This window comes from Saccoglossus kowalevskii, chromosome 9 (genome assembly GCF_978046115.1).
Source record: "Saccoglossus kowalevskii chromosome 9, keSacKowa6.1, whole genome shotgun sequence".
NCBI lineage: Eukaryota > Metazoa > Hemichordata > Enteropneusta > Harrimaniidae > Saccoglossus > Saccoglossus kowalevskii.
Genome location: NC_140649.1, coordinates 37,518,621 through 37,538,162, shown reverse-complemented (window position 1 = coordinate 37,538,162; position 19,542 = coordinate 37,518,621).

Genomic DNA, 19,542 nt, shown 5'->3' with positions numbered 1-19,542 from the left:
TTTTTGACATAGAAACCAAATGATGATAGTTATGTTGGGTATAAGGCAATTATCGTTGTATTTTTGATGTTGAATGTGTAACAAATGGTATCCAAAGATCAACGAGAAACAATGTGCATTTCATCTGGTGTGTGTGTACCAAGGGATGGGTTTCTTGAACATTTGTTTCTGAAGGGGTTGTTTTTTTTACGAATTTGGTCTTCCTCGCGGACCATGATTTTCACCAATTGTTATTCCTCGCATACCCGTATAATAAATAACACAAGTGATCTCCAGGGTCCTGGGGCGTAGAAACAAAAAAAAACCGGGACACACACGTCAGCTGTCAGCGGTTGCTTTTGCGGCGTTGTTACCCGGGGTAACCACCAACTCCTGCATATTGTATCTCATTGCATCATAGCCTCGCTCTCGTCATTAACTACCGAGATTGTTTTAATTTTAACTAAAATACCAAGAGGAATGTAGATTGCATTTGTTTGTCATTTGACTGTCAACAGAAAAAAGGAATGACTCGCACGGACTGCTGGCATTTACCATGATACTCAGTCTGAGGCTGTTGGTCACACCCGCAAAGTATGCTAGGTTGACAACCGCGACGTTTTTGATCTCATAATTGCGACTTCTCAAAGTGAATTTGAAGGAAACAGGAAACTAAAGAAAAGTATTCGTAAAGTTCCGCGCAAACTATTCAGTTCAGTTTTTTTCTTCAAAAGCCCGATTAGTATTGAATATGAGGGGGGCATTAAGGTAAGGGTGTGATGACATTTTTGAATAAAGAATTCTCCGTCTGTTATCTCAGTTCATTTGCTATATGTTATATTCAAGCCTGGCTATAGAGGGACACATTTGAATATTGGTTCCGGGAAAAAACCCTCACGGCCAATCATCCTAAGACAAGCCCTTCCCAGACACAATTATTTGCTTACATACGCATCACGTGACGTGAAATTTACGGGATAAAGTGTTACTATGTCCATATAATTGTGTCCCGACTGGTACGTAAACCTGGTATTCACAATTTTACATAGAAGTGTTTTCCAGTCCAGTAATTAACGACTAATTGACACATTTGTTGGGTCATAGACATTTCTCATTTCTGTCACGTGTTTAAGTACTAGTAGTTTCCATTACTACAGAGGCAAGATAATTGAACCGAGTCATTATTCGGCAAATAAACATTGTATTTTAAAACCCAGACACATTCACATCTTTTATTCAAGTTGTTTTGTGAATCATCGGTGTATATTGGAAACTTACGTTGTAAATATAACATAGTTGACATAGTTGTAACATGAATCTACTATGGTAGGTCCATGGTTGTATTCATTATTCGAAGTTCGGAATACATAGACCTTAAAACTACACAAAGAACAAGTGTAGCGACTACGAGACACTAATGATTAGTTCTATTATTAGATCAAAATACTTATAAATGCTAACATTTATTGACTAGAGTTACTGAAGAACATTTTTCTTTCAAAATGGTGCAAATTTGGTGAAAACATTGAGCAAGGGATAATCTATTCAACAACAGTCAACAACAATCACTGACAGTTTACAAATAAGCTGTATACGTAGTTCAAGTGATAAGACACAATAAAGAATCAAATATATACTTCATCTAAACTTCTTGAAAAACAAACTTTATGTTTAAACACACATTTGAGTGACGCTCCAACAAAATTCATATATTTCAATTGTCTGTTCCTAAGAGCTCGTTGTCAACTTCCTGGTGTAAATTCAGCAAATCTTTTGAATCACCGGAAACGGCAATTCTCTCTCTCGGGCTTTCAACATGGTCACATTCTATCACCAATTAGTATATAGAAGCAGACAATACACAACAAGTTTTAGAATGATTTTATTCAACATTTTACGTTGTATTCACGTGAAATATATTCAGAAGTTAACACCGATAGCTGTGTTTAGTTTAATAGTAGTCGTGTTGGACGCTGTGTGAATGTCACATACAGGCTTCGTCGCAGGAGGGCGCGATTCACAGTGGAATGAGATTCTTGACAGTTTACGAAATCAAGATTTATACATACACTCAGACTGTTTACAATGTGTCAGTTCATCCAGACACTAGTGAGCCATTCAATAAGATGTGTGTGACGAAGCAACATTGAAAGCAAGCATGATTTATTACTAGCGTTCAATAATCTGTTGTTGAAAGTGAGTGTAACTCGTGTATTACAATTATACTACACATGTAGTTCGCATTTTTTCTTAGTTTGGAACGACATCTGTGATGATGAACGATACGATAGTGCGCCCTCAATCGGTACACTATGGGAATTATTCGCCCAAGACATGAAGTGTAAATACACTTGAGAACACGTTGTATACCCACTCTTTAGTGTGTTTCAAATTCGGTCATTTTTGTTAACTTTGGGAGCCATTTCAAGTGAAAAAACAAACACAACTTTCGTAATAAAGAAATTATAGCAGCTTGTTGACACTGTGTTGAACTCGCCTGCCACCGTGACCGTCTATATGGAGTCGCGGCGTGTCTACTTGCACTGTACTCAGGTTGACTCAGTATATAGACGACAAAGTTTGGCATTACTCTGTCAACATTGGTATTTGTGCCATGCACGTCAACCATGCTTGTCAGCAAATAAACAGAGAGTCTAACATTTGAGTAAATATTAGAACGCCGGACCGCTTCTTTGACGGATTCAAGGTAGCTGTGCAACGTGACTCTTCTACTTGATGTGGTTTCAGGGCGACTTAAGGTTAAGCCTCTGAATCAATAAGATCACACGGTTTGAGGGGAATACTTCAAATAAAATAGCGAAGCGTGTATTACATTCACCTGTTTCATAACTTCCGTCGTGTTGCCATGGAATACATATCGTGATGGAAATAAGTACTACACTATATATTTGTATAGACAATTCGGCGGGATTCAATAGAATGGAAAACTCCCATGTACCCCTGTCATGTACCCCTGCCATGTACCCTGCCATGTACCCTGTCATGTACCCCTGTCATGTACCCCTGTCATGTACCCCTGCCATGTACCCCTGTCATGTACCCCTGCCATGTACCCCTGCCATGTACCCATGTCATGTACCCCTGCCATGTACCTTTGTCATGTACTCCTGTCATGTACCCCTGTCATGTACCCCTGCCATGTACCCCTGTCATGTACCCCTGCCATGTACCCCTGACCCCTGCCATGTACCCCTGTCATGCACCCCTGCCATGTACCTTTGCCATGTACCTTTGCCATGTACTCCTGTCATGTACCCCTGTCATGTACCCCTGTCATGTACCTCTGCCATGTACCCCTGCCATGTACCCCTGTCATGTACCCCTGCCATGTACCCCTGACCCCTGCCATGTACCCCTGTCATGTACCCCATGTACCCCTGTCATGTACCCCTGTCATGTACCATGTACTCCTGTCATGTACCCCTGTCATGTACCCCTGCCATGTACCTTTGCCATGTACTCCTGTCATGTACCCCTGTCATGTACCCCTGCCATGTACCCCTGCCATGTACCCCTGCCATGTACCCCTGTCATGTACCTCATGTACCCCTGTCATGTACCCCTGTCATGTACCCCTGCCATGTACCCCTGTCATGTACCCCTGTCATGTACCATGTACTCCTGTCATGTACCCCTGCCATGTACCCCTGCTATGTACCTTTGCCATGTACTCCTGTCATGTACCTCTGTCATGTACCCCTGTCATGTACCCCTGCCATGTACCCCTGCCATGTACCCCTGTCATGTACCCCTGTCATGTACCCCTGCCATGTACCCCTGTCATGTACCCCTGTCATGTACCATGTACTCCTGTCATGTACCCCTGTCATGTACCCCTGCCATGTACCTTTGCCATGTACTCCTGTCATGTACCCCTGTCATGTACCCATGTCATGTACCCCTGCCATGTACCCCTGCCATGTACCCCTGTCATGTACCCCTGTCATGTACCCCTGCCATGTACCTTTGCCATGTACTCCTGTCATGTACCCCTGTCATGTACCCCTGTCATGTACCCCTGCCATGTACCCCTGTCATGTACCCCTGCCATGTACCCCTGACCCCTGCCATGTACCCCTGCCATGTACCCCTGTCATGTACCCCTGCCATGTACCTTTGCCATGTACCTTTGCCATGTACTCATGTCATGTACCCCTATCATGTACCCCTGTCATGTACCCCTGCCATGTACCCCTGTCATGTACCCCTGCCATGTACCCCTGCCATGTACCCCTGTCATGTACCATGTACCCCTGTCATGTACCCCTGCCATGTACCCCTGCCATGTATCCCTGTCATGTACCCCTGCCATGTACCCCTGTCATGTACCCCTGCCATGTACCCCTGTCATGTACCCCTGCCATGTACCTTTGCCATGTACTCCTGTCATGTACCCCTGTCATGTACCCCTGTCATGTACCCCTGCCATGTACCCCTGTCATGTACCCCTGCCATGTACCCCTGCCATGTACCCATGTCATGTACCCCTGCCATGTACCTTTGTCATGTACTCCTGTCATGTACCCCTGTCATGTACCCCTGCCATGTACCCCTGTCATGTACCCCTGCCATGTACCCCTGACCCCTGCCATGTACCCCTGTCATGCACCCCTGCCATGTACCTTTGCCATGTACCTTTGCCATGTACTCCTGTCATGTACCCCTGTCATGTACCCCTGTCATGTACCCCTGCCATGTACCCCTGCCATGTACCCCTGTCATGTACCCCTGCCATGTACCCCTGTCATGTACCCCTGTCATGTACCATGTACTCCTGTCATGTACCCCTGTCATGTACCCCTGCCATGTACCTCTGCCATGTACCCCTGTCATGTACCCCTGCCATGTACCCCTGTCATGTACCCCTGTCATGTACCCCTGCCATGTACCCCTGCCATGTACCTTTGTCATGTACTCCTGTCATGTACCCCTGTCATGTACCCCTGTCATGTACCCCTGCCATGTACCCCTGCCATGTACCTTTGTCATGTACTCCTGCCATGTACCCCTGCCATGTACTCCTGTCATGTACCCCTGTCATGTACCCCTGCCATGTACCTTTGCCATGTACTCCTGTCATGTACCCCTGCCATGTACCCCTGCCATGTACCCCTGCCGACCAAACTTGACCACAATATCATGAGCTCTGCACTACGCTTTCCTATATTAGGAGAGTACGTCAACTTTCTGCGCGTCGGAAATTGAATTTTTTACTATAATACTGACTGATATAGTTATACCGGTAGTTTTTTGCACAAGTAAATGCTGGCTAAATCGAATACACAACATATATATTCTCAGTATAGAAGTAGTCTGTGTAAAATCTCAAAAACATCCACCTAAAGTTAAGAAATAAAGAGATGTTCCTTTTTCTATCCGTGTCAAACTATTTTAAACCATGCGCAATTGATTTAATATTTCATCGGGAAATTGTTTCTGTGTAATTTGAATATTACGGACTGACACTTGCTCAAACAAACGGCAACTATCATCGAGTTCAAACACCAGAAATACAAAAGGATTAGGAGTTTAATTTAGCAATAAACAATTGAAGTTAATAGCCTTATTTTCCGCCACTGCTCCTTTTTTTTACCTCCATGTTTACAGCATAACACGAACAGATTCTGCTTATAGCTATTTTATTAAAGACTAACTATTTACATCTTTACTGCGTGCCAAGCAGACTGAGTGGAAGAACTCTCGGTCCCTTTGATTTGTATATGACATACAGTTCCAGAGCACAATAGTGCCACTCAGTAATACAGCTAAATCACTGAGTCAAAAGCCGCAATTAATGCTTTTCTAATTCAATACTAATCGGGCTTTTGAAAATGCTAATCTCCTTTTAAAATTGGGAGGGACGAAATTCTTTTTTTTCAACTTGACATTTGCTTCATGAGCTAAGTGCAACATGAGTTTTGTCGATTTTTCTAATTGAATTGCTCCCATGGAACGTTACCAACACTTTCACTTTTCTTTAGTTCCCTGTTTGCTTCAAATTCACTTTGATACGTGGTAATCATGAGACCAAAGACGTGGTCAACCAAGCATAATTTGGGTGTGACCAACAACACCACGGTATATAGAGTCAATTTACTCAACTGAACGGAGACAACCTAATGTGCGGGTTTTGTGAACGAATAACTGACTAAGAGATACGATATTAAAACTGCTGGGTAGTGTGTATCACATAGAAGTTTATTTCAAAGCAATCACAACACAACACAACATGCCCATGCCATTTTAAGCGAATGAACTTGACAACAAACCAGCTTGGGTGAGATTTGTTTTATATACAACGTCAATTAACGAGAAATAACACAACTTCTGATGTAACTGTCACGAACTGTTTTCTAGAATACTTTAGAATCGCGTAATCAAGAAGAGGCGATGTACGTTATAAGCCGATAACGAGTTGGGGTTAGTCATTCTTAAAATTTAAATTTGATAAAAAACAATATGAAACAAACAAAACAAGAGTCATTGTTCCAGGCACTGCAAAAACATGTCATAATCCCTTCTCTAAGACATAGTATAGATACACGAGGACACCACCGTGACCCACGCCCATTTTACCCAAGTGATGTTTTAGAATTGGAGTACAAACGTTGTTTTCCAATCGTGTCGCGAGATAGATACTCACCAGGTATTGCAATTATCAACAATATATGTCCATGTTATTATTAAAACTATTTGATGCGAAAAGTGTTGAAAAATAAAATTATAACGTAAAATGTCAAAATTGGCGAGTGACATATGTAAGCGTTACTTCGTTTAGGTAGGTTGTTGATTTCACACATACCCGTAAAATGTTAACTAAACAACAACTTATTTTCTTTAACCGTTAGAAACACGCAGTTAGGTAAGAATTTAATCAAACACAATGGTTTAATTCTCCCGTGTACACCTGCTTATTTACATTGCCCCTAATACGGCATTTCTGGCATGCAATGGGCCGACACGAAGTGCTCTTACACACATACAACCACTACTTATGTAATGAGAGAAAATATCTCGCCACTTTCCCTACCCTCTTAGAACAATCGCATCGCTGTATAACTGGTACTTATTTCCCTCTGTACACATCCGGGTATTTGTCGAATGATTATTTTACCTGAATAATATTTACCGTAGCATGCCTCCGACTGCCGCACAAATAAAGCTCAAATATATTCTTTTGTATTTGGGAGCTGATATTTGGCAGCCATCAAGCAACCTACGTTGTCACACATAGCCATACATTAAGAATGGTATTTAAACTACTGATGATGGCTCTGTTGTTACAAGCACTACGCTGCCGATCAACTAGTAGATCTACTGTACCAAGGGCCAAATATGCCTACGCTATAATAAAGACAGGGATGGTTACATTTTGTATTATATACAAATCTGCGTATAGTGTTCAGTGTCACTGGGTTGTACGTAACATTGGTCTACTAGTGTGTTACTATAGTGCATAGTGTTACTATGGTGTATACTATATATATATATATATAGTATAATGATTTAGTATCTTGTTTGGTACAATACATGACGGAGTACAATGATTTAGTATTTTGTGTGATACAGTACATGACAGAGTATAATGATTTAGTATCTTATTTGGTACAATACATGACGGAGTATAATGATTTAGTATCTTGTTTGATACAGTACATGAAGGAGTATAATGATTTAGTATCTTGTTTGATACAATACATGACGGAGTATAATGATTTAGTATCTTGTTTGATTCAGTACATGACGGAGTATAATGATTTAGTATCTTGTTTGATACAATACATGACGGAGTATAATGATTTAGTCTCTTGTTTTATACAAGACATGACGGAGTATAATGATTTAGTATCTTGTTTGGTACAATACATGACGGAGTATAATGATTTAATATCTTGTTTGATACAATACATGACGGAGTATAATGATTCAGTATCTTGTTTGGTACAATACATGGCGGAGTATAATGATTTAGTATCTTGTTTGATACAGTACATTACGGAGTATAATGATTTAGTATCTTGTTTGGTACAATACATGGCGGAGTATAATGATTTAGTATCTTGTTTGATACAGTACATGACGGAGTATAATGATTTAGTATCTTGTTTGATACAATACATGACGGAGTATAATGATTTAGTATCTTGTTTGATACAGTACATGACGGAGTATAATGATTTAGTATCTTGTTTGATACAATACATGACGGATTATAATGATTTAGTCTCTTGTTTTATACAAGACATGACGGAGTATAATGATTTAGCATCTTGTTTGATACAGTACATGACGGAGTATAATGATTTAGTATCTTGTTCGATACAATATATGACGGAGTATAATGATTTAGTATCTTGTTTGGTACAATACATGGCGAAGTATAATGATTTAGTATCTTGTTTGGGACTCTACATGATGGCGTATAATGATTTAGTATCTTGTTTGATACAGTACATGATGGAGTATAATGATTTAGCATCTTGTTCGATACAATACATGACAGAGTATAATGATTTAGTATCTTGTTTGATACAGTACATGATGGAGTATAATGATTTAGTATCTTGTTCGATACAATACATGATGGAGTATAATGATTTAGTATATTGTTTGAGACAATACATTACAGAGTACACAGATTTAGTATCTTGTTTGATACAATACATGGCGGAGTATAATGATTTAGTATCTTGTTTGGTACAATACATGACAGAGTATAATGATTTAGTATCTTGTTCCATACAATACATGACATAGTATAATGATTTAGTATCTTGTATGGTACAATACATGGCGGAGTATAATGATTTAGTATCTTGTTTGATACAATACATAGTGGAGTATAATGATTTAGTATCTTGTTTGATACAGTACATGACGGAGTATAATGATTTAGTATCTTGTTTGATACAGTACATGACGGAGTATAATGATTTTGTATCTTGTTTGGTACAATATATGGCGGAGTATAATGATTTAGTATCTTGTTTGATACAGTACATGACGGAGTATAATGATTTAGTATCTTGTTTGATACAGTAAATGACGGAGTATAATGATTTAGTATCTTGTTTGGTACAATACATGGCGGAGTATAATGATTTAGTATCTTGTTTGATACAGTACATAGTGGAGTATAATGATTTAGTATCTTGTTTGATACAGTACATGACGGAGTATAATGATTTAGTATCTTGTTTGATACAGTACATGACGGAGTATAATGATTTAGTATCTTGTTTGATACAGTACATGACGGAGTATAATGATTTAGTATCTTGTTTGGTACAATACATGGCGGAGTATAATGATTTAGTATCTTGTTCGATACAATATATGACGGAGTATAATGATTTAGTATCTTGTTTGGTACAATACATGGCGAAGTATAATGATTTAGTATCTTGTTTGGTACACTACATGATGGGGTATAATGATTTAGTATCTTGTTTGATACAGTACATGATGGAGTATAATGATTTAGTATCTTGTTCGATACAATACATGACAGAGTATAATGATTTAGTATCTTGTTTGATACAATACATGACAGAGTATAATGATTTAGTATCTTGTTCGATACAATATATGACGGAGTATAATGATTTAGTATCTTGTTTGGTACAATACATGGCGGAGTATAATGATTTAGTATCTTGTTTGGTACAGTACATGATGGAGTATAATGATTTAGTATATTGTTTGAGACAATACATTACAGAGTACACAGATTTAGTATCTTGTTTGATACAATACATGGCGGAGTATAATGATTTAGTATCTTGTTTGATACAATACATGACAGAGTACACAGATTTAGTATCTTGTTTGATACAATACATGGCGGAGTATAATGATTTAGTATCTTGTTTGGTACAATACATGACAGAGTATAATGATTTAGTATCTTGTTCCATACAATACATGACATAGTATAATGATTTAGTATCTTGTATGGTACAATACATGGCGGAGTATAATGATTTAGTATCTTGTTTGATACAATACATAGTGGAGTATAATGATTTAGTATCTTGTTTGATACAGTACATGACGGAGTATAATGATTTAGTATCTTGTTTGATACAGTACATGACGGAGTATAATGATTTTGTATCTTGTTTGGTACAATATATGGCGGAGTATAATGATTTAGTATCTTGTTTGATACAGTACATGACGGAGTATAATGATTTAGTATCTTGTTTGATACAGTAAATGACGGAGTATAATGATTTAGTATCTTGTTTGGTACAATACATGGCGGAGTATAATGATTTAGTATCTTGTTTGATACAGTACATAGTGGAGTATAATGATTTAGTATCTTGTTTGATACAGTACATGACGGAGTATAATGATTTAGTATCTTGTTTGATACAGTACATGACGGAGTATAATGATTTAGTATCTTGTTTGATACAGTACATGACGGAGTATAATGATTTAGTATCTTGTTTGGTACAATACATGGCGGAGTATAATGATTTAGTATCTTGTTCGATACAATATATGACGGAGTATAATGATTTAGTATCTTGTTTGGTACAATACATGGCGAAGTATAATGATTTAGTATCTTGTTTGGTACACTACATGATGGGGTATAATGATTTAGTATCTTGTTTGATACAGTACATGATGGAGTATAATGATTTAGTATCTTGTTCGATACAATACATGACAGAGTATAATGATTTAGTATCTTGTTTGATACAATACATGACAGAGTATAATGATTTAGTATCTTGTTCGATACAATATATGACGGAGTATAATGATTTAGTATCTTGTTTGGTACAATACATGGCGGAGTATAATGATTTAGTATCTTGTTTGGTACAGTACATGATGGAGTATAATGATTTAGTATATTGTTTGAGACAATACATTACAGAGTACACAGATTTAGTATCTTGTTTGATACAATACATGGCGGAGTATAATGATTTAGTATCTTGTTTGATACAATACATGACAGAGTATAATGATTTAGTATCTTGTTTGATACAATACATGACAGAGTATAATGATTTAGTATCTTGTTCGATACAATATATGACGGAGTATAATGATTTAGTATCTTGTTTGGTACAATACATGGCGGAGTATAATGATTTAGTATCTTGTTTGGTACAGTACATGATGGAGTATAATGATTTAGTATATTGTTTGAGACAATACATTACAGAGTACACAGATTTAGTATCTTGTTTGATACAATACATGGCGGAGTATAATGATTTAGTATCTTGTTTGGTACAATACATGACAGAGTATAATGATTTAGTATCTTGTTCCATACAATACATGACATAGTATAATGATTTAGTATCTTGTATGGTACAATACATGGCGGAGTATAACGATTTAGTATCTTGTTTGATACAATACATAGTGGAGTATAATGATTTAGTATCTTGTTTGATACAGTACATGACGGAGTATAATGATTTAGTATCTTGTTTGATACAGTACATGACGGAGTATAATGATTTTGTATCTTGTTTGGTACAATACATGGCGGAGTATAATGATTTAGTATCTTGTTTGATACAGTACATGACGGAGTATAATGATTTAGTATCTTGTTTGATACAGTAAATGACGGAGTATAATGATTTAGTATCTTGTTTGGTACAATACATGGCGGAGTATAATGATTTAGTATCTTGTTTGATACAGTACATAGTGGAGTATAATGATTTAGTATCTTGTTTGATACAGTACATGACGGAGTATAATGATTTAGTATCTTGTTTGATACAGTACATGACGGAGTATAATGATTTAGTATCTTGTTTGATACAGTACATGACGGAGTATAATGATTTAGTATCTTGTTTGGTACAATACATGGCGGAGTATAATGATTTAGTATCTTGTTTGATACAGTACATGACGGAGTATAATGATTTAGTATCTTGTTTGATACAATACATGGCGGAGTATAATGATTTAGTATCTTGTTCGATACAATATATGACGGAGTATAATGATTTAGCATCTTGTTCGATACAATACCTGACAGAGTATAATGATTTAGTATCTTGTTTGATACAGTACATGATGGAGTATAATGATTTAGCATCTTGTTCGATACAATACATGACAGAGTATAATGATTTAATATCTTGTTTGATACAATACATGACAGAGTATAATGATTTAGTATCTTGTTCGATACAATATATGACGGAGTATAATGATTTAGTATCTTGTTTGGTACAATACATGGCGGAGTATAATGATTTAGTATCTTGTTTGGTACAGTACATGATGAAGTATAATGATTTAGTATCTTGTTTGATACAGCACATGATGGAGTATAACGATTTAGTATCTTGTTTGGTACAATACATGACAGAGTATAATGATTTAGTATCTTGTTTGGTACAATACATGACAGAGTATAATGATTTAGTATCTTGTTCGATACAATACATGACAGAGTATAATGATTTAGTATCTTGTTTGGTACAATACATGGCGGAGTATAATGATTTAGTATCTTGTTTGATACAGTACATAGTGGAGTATAATGATTTAGTATCTTGTTTGATACAGTACATGACGGAGTATAATGATTTAGTATCTTGTTTGATACAGTACATTACGGAGTATAATGATTTAGTATCTTGTTTGGTACAATACATGGCGGAGTATAATGATTTAGTATCTTGTTTGATACAGTACATAGTGGAGGATAATGATTTAGTATCTTGTTTGATACAGTACATGACGGAGTATAATGATTTAGTATCTTGTTTGGTACAATACATGGGGCAGTTTAATGATTTAGTATCTTGTTTGATACAATACACGACGGAGTATAATGATTTAGTATCTTGTTTGATACAATACATGACGGAGTATAATGATTTAGTATCTTGTTTTATACAAGACATGACGGAGTATAATGATTTAGTATCTTGTTTGATACAGTACATGACGGAGTATAATGATTTAGTATCTTGTTTGATACAATACATGACGGAGTATAATGATTTAGTATCTTGTTTGATACAGTAAATGACGGAGTATAATGATTTAGTATCTTGTTTGGTACAATACATGCCGGAGTATAATGATTTAGTATCTTGTTCGATACAATACATGACAGAGTATAATGATTTAGTATCTTTTCGATACAATATATGACGGAATATAATGATTTAGTATCTTGTTTGGTACAATACATGGCGAAGTATAATGATTTAGTATCTTGTTTGGTACACTACATGATGGAGTATAATGATTTAGTATCTTGTTTGATACAGTACATGATGGAGTATAATGATTTAGCATCTTGTTCGATACAATACATGACAGAGTATAATGATTTAGTATCTTGTTTGATACAATACATGACAGAGTATAATAATTTAGCATCTTGTTCGATACAATACATGACAGAGTATAATGATTTAGTATCTTGTTTGATACAATACATGACAGAGTATAATGATTTAGTATCTTGTTCGATACAATATATGACGGAGTATAATGATTTAGTATCTTTTTTGGTACAATACATGGCGGAGTATAATGATTTAGTATCTTGTTTGGTACAGCACATGATGGAGTATAAAGATTTAGCATCTTGTTTGATACAATACATGGCGGAGTATAATGATTTAGTACATGACGGAGTATAATGATTTAGTATCTTGTTTGATACAATACATGGCGGAGTATAATGATTTAGTATCTTGTTTGATACAGTAAATGTCGGAGTATAATGATTTAGTATCTTGTTTGGTACAATACATGCCGGAGTATAATGATTTAGTATCTTGTTCGATACAATACATGACAGAGTATAATGATTTAGTATCTTTTCGATACAATATATGACGGAGTATAATGATTTAGTATCTTGTTTGGTACAATACATGGCGAAGTATAATGATTTAGTATCTTGTTTGGTACACTACATGATGGAGTATAATGATTTAGTATCTTGTTTGATACAGTACATGATGGAGTATAATGATTTAGCATCTTGTTCGATACAATACATGACAGAGTATAATGATTTAGTATCTTGTTTGATACAATACATGACCGAGTATAATGATTTAGTATCTTGTTTGGTACAATACATGGCGGAGTATAATGATTTAGTATCTTGTTTGGTACAGTACATGATGGAGTATAATGATTTAGTATCTTGTTTGATACAGCACATGATGGAGTATAAAGATTTAGCATCTTGTTTGATACAATACATGACAGAGTACACAGATTTAGTATCTTGTTTGGTACAATACATGCCGGAGTATAATGATTTAGTATCTTGTTTGATACAATACATGGCGGAGTATAATGATTTAGTATCTTGTTTGATACAATACATGACAGAGTATAATGATTTAGTATCTTGTTTGGTACAATACATGTCAGAGTATAATGATTTAGTATCTTGTTCGATACAATACATGACAGAGTATAATGATTTAGTATCTTGTTTGGTACAATACATGGCGGAGTATAATGATTTAGTATCTTGTTTGATACAGTACATAGTGGAGTATAATGATTTAGTATCTTGTTTGATACAGTACATGACGGAGTATAATGATTTAGTATCTTGTTTGATACAGTACATTACGGAGTATAATGATTTAGTATCTTGTTTGGTACAATACATGGCGGAGTATAATGATTTAGTATCTTGTTTGATACAGTACATAGTGGAGTATAATGATTTAGTATCTTGTTTGATACAGTACATGACGGAGTATAATGATTTAGTATCTTGTTTGGTACAATACATGGCGCAGTTTAATGATTCAGTATCTTGTTTGATACAATACATGACGGAGTATAATGATTTAGTATCTTGTTTTATACAAGACATGACGGAGTATAATGATTTAGTATCTTGTTTGGTACACTACATGATGGGGTATAATGATTTAGTATCTTGTTTGATACAGTACATGATGGAGTATAATGATTTAGCATCTTGTTCGATACAATACATGACAGAGTATAATGATTTAGTATCTTGTTTGATACAGTACATGATGGAGTATAATGATTTAGCATCTTGTTCGATACAATACATGACAGAGTATAATGATTTAGTATCTTGTTTGATACAATATATGGCGGAGTATAATGATTTAGTATCTTGTTTGATACAGTAAATGACGGAGTATAATGATTTAGTATCTTGTTTGGTACAATAAATGCCGGAGTATAATGATTTAGTATCTTGTTTGATACAATACATGGCGGAGTATAATGATTTAGTATCTCGTTTGATACAATACATGACAGAGTATAATGATTTAGTATCTTTTCGATACAATATATGACGGAGTATAATGATTTAGTATCTTGTTTGGTACAATACATGGCGAAGTATAATGATTTAGTATCTTGTTTGGTACACTACATGATGGAGTATAATGATTTAGTATCTTGTTTGATACAGTACATGATGGAGTATAATGATTTAGCATCTTGTTCGATACAATACATGACAGAGTATAATGATTTAGTATCTTGTTTGATACAGTACAAGATGGAGTATAATGATTTAGCATCTTGTTCGATACAATACATGACAGAGTATAATGATTTAGTATCTTGTTTGATACAATACATGACAGAGTATAATGATTTAGTATCTTGTTCGATACAATATATGACGGAGTATAATGATTTAGTATCTTGTTTGGTACAATACATGGCGGAGTATAATGATTTAGTATCTTGTTTGGTACAGTACATGATGGAGTATAATGATTTAGTATCTTGTTTGATACAGCACATGATGGAGTATAAAGATTTAGCATCTTGTTTGATACAATACATGACAGAGTACACAGATTTAGTATCTTGTTTGATACAATACATGGCGGAGTATAATGATTTAGTATCGTGTTTGATACAATACATGGCGGAGTATAATGATTTAGTGTCTTGTTTGATACAATACATGACGGAGTTTAATGATTTAGTATCTTGTTTGATACAATACATGACGGAGTATAATGATTTAGTATCTTGTTTTATACAATACATGACGGAGTATAATGATTTAGTATCTTGTTTGATACAATACATGACGGAGTATAATGATTTAGTATCTTGTTTGGTACAATACATGCCGGAGTATAATGATTTAGTATCTTGTTTGGTACAATACATGACAGAGTATAATGATTTAGTATCTTGTTTGATACAATACATGAGAGAGTATAATGATTTAGTATCTTGTTCGATACAATATATGACGGAGTATAATGATTTAGTATCTTGTTTGGTACAATACATGGCGGAGTATAATGATTTAGTATCTTGTTTGGTACAATACATGGCGGAGTATAATGATTTAGTATCTTGTTTGGTACAGTACATGATGAAGTATAATGATTTAGTATCTTGTTTGATACAGCACATGATGGAGTATAAAGATTTAGCATCTTGTTTGATACAATACATGACAGAGTACACAGATTTAGTATCTTGTTTGATACAATACATGGCGGAGTATAATGATTTAGTATCTTGTTTAATACAATACATGACAGAGTATAATGATTTAGTATCTTGTTCGATACAATACATGACAGAGTATAATGATTTAGTATCTTGTTTGGTACAATACATGGCGGAGTATAATGATTTAGTATCTTGTTTGATACAGTACATAGTGGAGTATAATGATTTAGTATCTTGTTTGATACAATACATGGCGGAGTATAATGATTTAGTATCTTGTTTGATACAATACATGACAGAGTATAATGATTTAGTATCTTGTTTGGTACAATACATGTCAGAGTATAATGATTTAGTATCTTGTTCGATACAATACATGACATAGTATAATGATTTAGTATCTTGTTTGGTACAATACATGGCGGAGTATAATGATTTAGTATCTTGTTTGATACAGTACATAGTGGAGTATAATGATTTAGTATCTTGTTTGATACAGTACATGACGGAGTATAATGATTTAGTATCTTGTTTGATACAGTACATTACGGAGTATAATGATTTAGTATCTTGTTTGGTACAATACATGGCGGAGTATAATGATTTAGTATTTTGTTTGATACAGTACATAGTGGAGTATAATGATTTAGTATCTTGTTTGATACAGTACATGACGGAGTATAATGATTTAGTATCTTGTTTGGTACAATACATGGCGCAGTTTAATGATTCAGTATCTTGTTTGATACAATACATGACGGAGTATAATGATTTAGTATCTTGTTTTATACAAGACATGACGGAGTATAATGATTTAGTATCTTGTTTGGTACACTACATGATGGGGTATAATGATTTAGTATCTTGTTTGATACAGTACATGATGGAGTATAATGATTTAGCATCTTGTTCGATACAATACATGACAGAGTATAATGATTTAGTATCTTGTTTGATACAGTACATGATGGAGTATAATGATTTAGCATCTTGTTCGATACAATACATGACAGAGTATAATGATTTAGTATCTTGTTTGATACAATACATGGCGGAGTATAATGATTTAGTATCTTGTTTGATACAGTAAATGACGGAGTATAATGATTTAGTATCTTGTTTGGTACAATACATGCCGGAGTATAATGATTTAGTATCTTGTTTGATACAATACATGGCGGAGTATAATGATTTAGTATCTTGTTTGATACAATACATGACAGAGTATAATGATTTAGTATCTTTTCGATACAATATATGACGGAGTATAATGATTTAGTATCTTGTTTGGTACAATACATGGCGAAGTATAATGATTTAGTATCTTGTTTGGTACACTACATGATGGGGTATAATGATTTAGTATCTTGTTTGATACAGTACATGATGGAGTATAATGATTTAGCATCTTGTTCGATACAATACATGACAGAGTATAATGATTTAGTATCTTGTTTGATACAGTACATGATGGAGTATAATGATTTAGCATCTTGTTCGATACAATACATGACAGAGTGTAATGATTTAGAATCTTGTTTGATACAATACATGACAGAGTATAATGATTTAGTATCTTGTTCGATACAATATATGACGGAGTATAATGATTTAGTATCTTGTTTGGTACAATACATGGCGGAGTATAATGATTTAGTATCTTGTTTGGTATAGTACATGATGGAGTATAATGATTTAGTATCTTGTTTGATACAGCACATGATGGAGTATAAAGATTTAGCATCTTGTTTGATACAATACATGACAGAGTACACAGATTTAGTATCTTGTTTGATACAATACATGGCGGAGTATAATGATTTAGTATCGTGTTTGATACAATACATGGCGGAGTATAATGATTTAGTGTCTTGTTTGATACAATACATGACGGAGTTTAATGATTTAGTATCTTGTTTGATATAATACATGACGGAGTATAATGATTTAGTATCTTGTTTTATACAATACATGACGGAGTATAATGATTTAGTATCTTGTTTGATACAATACATGACGGAGTATAATGATTTAGTATCTTGTTTGGTACAATACATGCCGGAGTATAATGATTTAGTATCTTGTTTGGTACAATACATGACAGAGTATAATGATTTAGTATCTTGTTTGATACAATACATGAGAGAGTATAATGATTTAGTATCTTGTTCGATACAATATATGACGGAGTATAATGATTTAGTATCTTGTTTGGTACAATACATGGCGGAGTATAATGATTTAGTATCTTGTTTGGTACAATACATGGCGGAGTATAATGATTTAGTATCTTGTTTGGTACAGTACATGATGAAGTATAATGATTTAGTATCTTGTTTGATACAGCACATGATGGAGTATAAAGATTTAGCATCTTGTTTGATACAATACATGACAGAGTACACAGATTTAGTATCTTGTTTGATACAATACATGGCGGAGTATAATGATTTAGTATCTTGTTTAATACAATACATGACAGAGTATAATGATTTAGTATCTTGTTCGATACAATACATGACAGAGTATAATGATTTAGTATCTTGTTTGGTACAATACATGGCGGAGTATAATGATTTAGTATCTTGTTTGATACAGTACATAGTGGAGTATAATGATTTAGTATCTTGTTTGATACAATACATGGCGGAGTATAATGATTTAGTATCTTGTTTGATACAATACATGACAGAGTATAATGATTTAGTATCTTGTTTGGTACAATACATGTCAGAGTATAATGATTTAGTATCTTGTTCGATACAATACATGACATAGTATAATGATTTAGTATCTTGTTTGGTACAATACATGGCGGAGTATAATGATTTAGTATCTTGTTTGATACAGTACATAGTGGAGTATAATGATTTAGTATCTTGTTTGATACAGTACATGACGGAGTATAATGATTTAGTATCTTGTTTGATACAGTACATTACGGAGTATAATGATTTAGTATCTTGTTTGGTACAATACATGGCGGAGTATAATGATTTAGTATCTTGTTTGATACAGTACATAGTGGAGTATAATGATTTAGTATCTTGTTTGATACAATACATGGCGGAGTATAATGATTTA